A 6,880-nucleotide genomic window follows, 5' to 3' on the forward strand; every position below is an offset into this window, starting at 1 on the left:
ACTTATCTGCTTCTAAGCCAGCTGTATGCCCTAAAGTGATCCTACCCCGGATCTTTATTTATATATTTATGCCTTTACATATAGCGCGGACTTTACCCAAAGGCGTCAGAGCGCTTTGCGATAAGAACCGCAATGATACATGCTGAGAACATTCCATGAGAACAGATTACAAAAGCAGACGTTAAGTTACGTGAGTTAATAGCGACAAATGCGAGCAAACACATGCATTGTGCAAAAAGTACTTTGCATTCCCTTACAACCACTGTAGTGTAATGAGAAATATAATGGAAAGTTCTGCACCCGGACAATGATGGAATAAAACACTTTTTACCATTCTACACCGTGAAAAATAGGAATGGGGCAAACATGGTTTGTCCCAAAGATAGGCTATGTTACATCACGTAAGATTTTGCATCGAGTAAAAAGGGAGCAGAGTGTTCCTATACCCCCCCCTAAACGTTGGAGGAACTAAATATGTATCCACCTTAAATGGGAGAGATATCAGACAAGTAATACCGGGTTTTTAAAAATTACTCGTTTTCGCCCAACGTGGGGCCCGAACCCACGACCCTGAGATTAAGAGTCTCATGCTCTACCGACTGAGCTAGCCGGGCTCCCCGTATTTACAGTGCCTACAGATGACAAAAGCACTGTACGGTGCGCTATATTTATAACAAACGAGTTTTAAATACGTTTCACGCAAAATCAGTTTACATTTATCACAAACGAGTTTCACGCAAAATCAGTTTTCCTCATTTAACTATGCCCAAGCAGCTAAAAAGGAGCAACATATGTAGATTTCATTACTTATCAAAAGTTATTCATGGGCCGTGCTTCTGTGATATCAACTCTATCATACAACTCAAGTGGCGTGCCACACTTTTGGAATGCTTTAATCATCCCTTTCTGCCAGTTTCCTAATGTGCCCAAAGAGCCTCTGTCGAAATTCGCCATTCTCTCACCCACTTAAATTATAGAGGACGGAGTCTGCGGGGGCCACATTCCCAGGACCACCCTCCCTGATTTTTTCAGTCTAAGAGGGGAAGACGGGCCTTTACTGGAAGCACCCCGACCAGCATCCATCACGGAGCACCCGAGCTCTTTCATTCGAGCTGCATATTACTTATACGGGGGAAGCCCCGTCTACCATTCCAGTCACCCCACTCACAATACTGGTGACTCGAGCGCACCCCCACCTACCTATGCGACTGCCGTGTGCTTCTTTCTCCTCGTTGTCCTCCCGACAGCCGAGGACCCGCGCCGATGACCCTCGTCGCCTCCGAGCACCACCGGGAATCGAAAACGCCTCTCCCGCCTCCGTGCATCTCCGGGCGCCACCGCGTTCTTCCTGACCCCGTCCTGGCTCGATGCCTGCACCACCTGTAGCGCGAAAATAAAGAGACAAATTATTCTGCCCCTCGCTGGGGGGCACGGAGCAAGCCCGGTGTTACTCTCTTCTGCCCCACACGACAATCCGCAAAGCCGCCAATTCCAAGTCCCTGCGCCTCCGCTTCACAGCCTCCCGGTGTGCTGCTCCGTATGAAACGCTGGACACCGCCCTCTCCACAGCTCCTGGACCTGGAAGATAAAAAAGAGAAAATTACACGGCCCCACGGTGGGGCGAGGAGCGAGCCTGGGAGCGCGGGCACAAAGAGGCCGCTTCCCGCGCTCCCCAGGCTTTTAACCCTTTCGCCGCCGCGACCCCGCCCCCTCGCCCCGGAAGCACACAAGTACTTCCGGGGCGAGGGCGCGGGGCAAGCGGCCCCGAAAGGGACGGGGTGTGGGAGGGGCCGGGCCCCGCCATGCTTGCGTGGGGGCCTATTGGCCCCCCTTGTATTTCCCGGCGTCTCCCCGCCCACGAGGGTGCACAGTGTGGACAAAGACTAGGCCCCGGGACTCCACCCTGAGTCAAAACCAATCTCAGCACCACTTACGGGTCTCCGGCGCACAACGGGGCCACCGCAGATTTTCCGCCGCTCTCCTCAATCAATGCGGGCGAGGGCAGCTCCAGCGCTCAGGTCCGCCAGCATTTCTGCCGCACTCAGGTCCCGGATTCACGGTCGCAGCGGGCCTCACTTCGTCCCGGGTCCGCACTGCGTGCCGAAAGTCTCTGCACGTTCTTGCTGCGGCCCGCGGCTTCACTTTTGTTTTCTGGTCAAAGGGCAGTGGCTGCTCGCTCACCGTTATGGGGTCTTTCAGCACCTTTCAGAGTCGGACAAAGCTCCTCCATGAGCTCGAACACACGTCTCCTCTTTACCTCCACCATTTTCAGGCACTTTTGGTCAGTGTTGGAAGGATTGGCTGTAGGATAGTCGGACGTGTGCGAGGAGCTCGCTTAGCAAGCGGCCATTGCGCTACAAGGCTAGCTCCGCCCCCCCCGCCAGGTTCCATAATTGAATCAGAAGTCCTTTCAGAATCAAAACCTGTTCCAACAGTTCCCCTTTTTTTTACTCATTTGAGGGTTACCACTCTGACTAGTCACAATGACGGTACCTGAAGGGGGAGGAAGACTGTGTACTTGGCTAGGTCTTAAAGGTAGACCAGAGTGGTCCATTCATAGAAAGTAAGGCGAATGGTCACCCTGTATCATTTCTGACTGACACAATTTATTTATTTATTTATGCGTTTTTATATAGCGCGGACTTTACCCGAAGGTGTCAGAGCGCTTCACAATAGGAACAGAACTGATACATGAGAACATTACAAGTGAACAAATTACAAAAGCAAACGTTACGATACATGAGGCAAAAGTGACAATCGTGAGCAACCAAAATACAAGAGGTAACAAACGGTGCATTACAGGAGGAAAAAGTGACATGTGTGCAGGTTACAAAAGCGTACAAAGTACAAGTAGAGGTATATCTGAAAGAGACACGTTAGTATTAGATTCCTTACCTTAGAATATCCCCAGGCGTCAGACTGGATCCGGAAACTTTTGCGTAGCAGTACCCTTGCGCGTCGGTAGGCATCGTCTGCGGCTCCGCGTCCGTCGTCGGCGTCGTGGGCACCGTGATGACGTAGTCGGAGTACTTAGACGCCTCCTCCGCGTGCTGACGTCAGTTCTTCTTTTTTCCGCGCCAGCAAGCGCAGATCTGGAAAAAGCAGTAACCCTAGTAAATTTTTGACTAACTTTTTGATCATTTCTCGAAGTCTTTCGACTCCGATTGGTGCCGTAGGGATTCCTGGCTTTAAGCACTGCGCGGATTGCGACCGCACGATGTCGGTCACGGATCCTCACCACCTGTGTTTAACTTGTCTAGGCGTCGATCACAACGACAAGGCCTGCTCCGACTGCCGGGCCCTCTCTTCGAAAGCCAGGCGGTAGCGGTCCCGCAGGCGACTCGAACTCCGGCAGTCGGTCCCGCGCCACGAGAGGTCTCGGTCCCACGGGAGGTCGAGGGACAGGTCGGGGGCTCGGAGCCACCACAGCTCCCAGAGTAGGCCGCACTCCTCCGGGTCGAAGTCGTCGTCAGGTAAGAAGCACAAGAAGTCCAAGAGGCGTCATCGCTCTGCGGACTCCCCCCGATGCTCGCGTGATGCGGCCGGGGGTTCGGGTGACACCGCCCATGCGGCTCCGTCGGAGTCGCGGGCGCCGCGTTCAGCTCCACACCCTCCGGTCCCTGGGCTCAACGCGACGCCGGAGGAGATCGAGCGCTTCCTCATGGCCATGAGGAAACTCTCTCCTCCGACGGGCTCCGCGGCGCCTTCGGGCCCAGCGGACCTGTCCGGGGCCTTTAGCGGGTCGGGGGCTTCGGCCCCGACGCCGTCGGGTGCTTCGGCCCGACGCCGCCGACGCCTTCGGGCCCGGCGCCGCAGGTTCCCGCTATCCCGACGCCGCCGGTGCCTTTGGGCCCGGCGCCGCAGGGTACAGCGGCCCCGGCGCCGTGGGACCACGCTAGACCTTCTTCGGGATCTGGATCGTCGCCAGTGGACCTTACGACCTCCCCGGCGTCGGACCATTAGGTGTCGCCTCCGGTGCCGTCCTCGGGCGGCGCCGTCCCCGATGCCCCCTTCATTCCTGTTCCGACGTCGGGACGGCCCCGATGGGCGCCGCTCCAGACGTCGTTTGGGGAGTTTCACTTCTATGAGCAGGCCCCATTAGTTGAGAACCGTGAGTTTCAGGAGATGGGTGATGAAGGGGATTGGGAGGGGTCTGAGGACCCTCAGACCCGAGAGTGTCAGTCTCATGAGGACTGGGCAGGAGACCTTGGGGAGGCCAGTGGCCTGGACACCTCTCCAGACACTTGTTTTGTCTCCCCTCCTACCGTGGCTACGGAGGAGGGGGCAACCTACAGTGTGGTGTTGATGAGGGCTGCCAAGGCCTTGGGCCTTGAGCTCCCCGTCGCGGCCGTGAGGACTAATCTCCTCACTGAGGTCCTTAAACCGCAGGCAAGCTCGGCCGAGCCTCTGCTGCCCTTTAATGAGGCCTTGACCGACGTTCTTCTGGGCACTTGGTCCAAGCCCGCTACGGGTTCGCCCGTAGATAGGAACGTGGCCAGACGCCACCGCCCGGCCCCAGGCGACCCATGTTTCCTGTCCACCCACCCTAACCCAGAGAGCCTGGTCATCCAGGCCTCCAATTCCCAGACCGCTTTCCCGTCGGCGCCGCCGGACAGGGAATCCAAGAGGTACAAGCAGTACGGCAAAAAGATCTTCTCGTCCCTTAGTCTGGGACTGCGGTCTTCCAACACCGCATGCCTCTTGGGCCGCTACACCCACTCTCTGTGGGATACGGTTGCGGAAGTGCTGCCAGAGTGTCCATTGGAGGTACGGGCCAAACTCGGCCAAGCGCTTGTGGAGGGCCGGGATGCAGCCAAATATTCTTTACGGTGTGGGCTGGATACCACCGACTCACTGGGTAGAGCGATGGCAATGGCAGTGGCGGTCAGATGTCATGCCAGGTTGAGGTCCGCCATCTTTTCGGCCGATGTCCAGAACACCTTGATGGACATGCCGTTTGATAGCCGTCGCCTCTTTGGCGACAAGGCAGACCATGCGCTCGAGCGCTTTAAGGACTCCAGGGCTACGGCCAAGTCCTTGGGCCTCTCGGCCCCGCGCCAGCAATCGGCTGCCTTTCATTCCTTTCGTGGCCACGGAAGGGGTGTACCCACACGTGCTGCCAGCCACGCTCCGCAGGGTAATACCCAACGCGGTGGCGGCCGTGGGAACCGCCGTCCCGGCGGTCGGGGACAACGGCGAGGTCAGTCCACACCTTCCCCCGCAGCATCCGCCTCAAAACCCTCCTAGTCCATGCTTTCAGGCCCATGTGACGCCAGTAGGGGGCAGGGTTCGCCATCACCACCTCCACTGGCGCACCGTCACTTCGGACAGGTGGGTGCTGCAGATCGTCCGAAGGGGCTACTCCCTCCCCTTCGAGGCGACTCCTCCAGCCATGCCACTGCAGAACCACCGTGTATCGGGGGATCATTTGCGACTTCTGCAGGAGGAAGTTACGGCCCTCTTGGCCAAGGGGGCCATCGAGCGCGTTCCTGGGCCAGAAGTAGGGTGTGGTTCCTACTCCCACTACTTTCTGGTACCCAAGAAGGGCAAAGGGTGCCTACGCCCTATCTTGGACCTAAGGAACGTCAACGGCTTCCTCCGGAAGGAGAAGTTCACGATGCTGACACTGGCTCAGGTCCTAGCTGCCCTGGACCCAGGAGACTGGATGGTAGCGTTGGACTTGCAGGACGCTTATTTCCACATCCCCGTCCTGTCGGCCCACCGGCGCTACCTGCGGTTCACGGTTGGCCACGAGCACTTTCAGTATACCGTGCTCCCCTTCGGCCTTACCAGCGCCCCACGGGTGTTCACAAAGGTGATGGCGGTGGTCGCAGCTCATCTGCGCAGGTTAGGGGTTTCAGTCTTCCCCTACCTCGACGACTGGTTGTTGAATGCGGGCTCGCCCCAGACAGTCGTCAGCCATCTCCAGACTACGGCAGATCTCCTGCACCGGCTGGGGTTCTCCATCAATGTGCCGAAGTCACACCTGTGCCCCTCTCAAAAGCTCCTTTTCATCGGAGCGGTTCTCGACTCGGCGCGGTTTCGGGTTTATCCACCCGAACAGTGGGTCCGGGATATTCAGGCTCTGATTCCCATCTTTCAGCCGTTATCCCGGGTCTCGGTCAGGTTGACGCTGCGGCTTCTGGGGCTGATGGCCTCCTGCATCCTGCTGGTGCATCACGCCAGGTGGCGGATGCGGGCTCTGCAGTGGGACCTGAAGTTTCAGTGGGCCCAGCATCAGGGCAACCTATCCGACCACGTCCTGATCTCGGAGGGCACTGCGAGACAGCTGCAGTGGTGGCTCATGGACCGCGATTGGGTCAGCGGCAGATCCCTCTCCCTTCCCCAACCGGAGCACGTAGTTGTGACGGATGCGTCCCTCCAGGGCTGGGGAGGCCACATGGGAGAGGCGGAGATCAGAGGCCTCTGGTCTCCGGCGGAGGCCCGGCTCCACATCAACCTGTTGGAGTTACGGGCGATTCGTCTAGCACTGAAAGCATTCCTCCCCTCTGTCCGGGGGAGTGTAGTGCAGGTGTTCAGGACAACACCACCGCCATGTGGTACTGCAACAAACAGGGCGGGGTGGGGTCGTGGACCCTTTGCCAGGAGGCTCTGCGCCTCTGGCAATAGCTGGAATGCCAGGGCTTGACCCTGGTGGCTCAACACCTGGCAGGTTCTCTGAACGCCAGGGCGGACGAGCTCAGCCGTCGGTGCATGATGGATCACGAATGGCGTCTGAACTCGGACGTGGCGCAAGGCCTCTTTCAGCAATGTGGAGAGCCTTGGTTAGATCTATTCGCCACCGAAGAGAGCGCGCAATGTCATCAGTTCTGCGCGTTGGAATTTCCAAGGCGGCACTCGCTCGGAGACGCTTTTCGTC

The 6,880-nt window shown here is 57.6% G+C and overlaps 1 non-coding gene across 1 annotated transcript; it reads right to left on the reverse strand.

The window, feature by feature from the left end:
- Window positions 1-541: 541 nt before the first annotated feature.
- TRNAK-CUU (transfer RNA lysine (anticodon CUU)) lies at window positions 542-614 on the reverse strand. The gene has a single exon. It is a non-coding gene; the product is annotated as a tRNA-Lys (tRNA).
- Between the last annotated feature and the right edge of the window lie 6,266 nt (window positions 615-6,880).

This window comes from Lissotriton helveticus, chromosome 6 (assembly GCF_964261635.1).
Source record: "Lissotriton helveticus chromosome 6, aLisHel1.1, whole genome shotgun sequence".
In the NCBI taxonomy this organism is placed as follows: domain Eukaryota; kingdom Metazoa; phylum Chordata; class Amphibia; order Caudata; family Salamandridae; genus Lissotriton; species Lissotriton helveticus.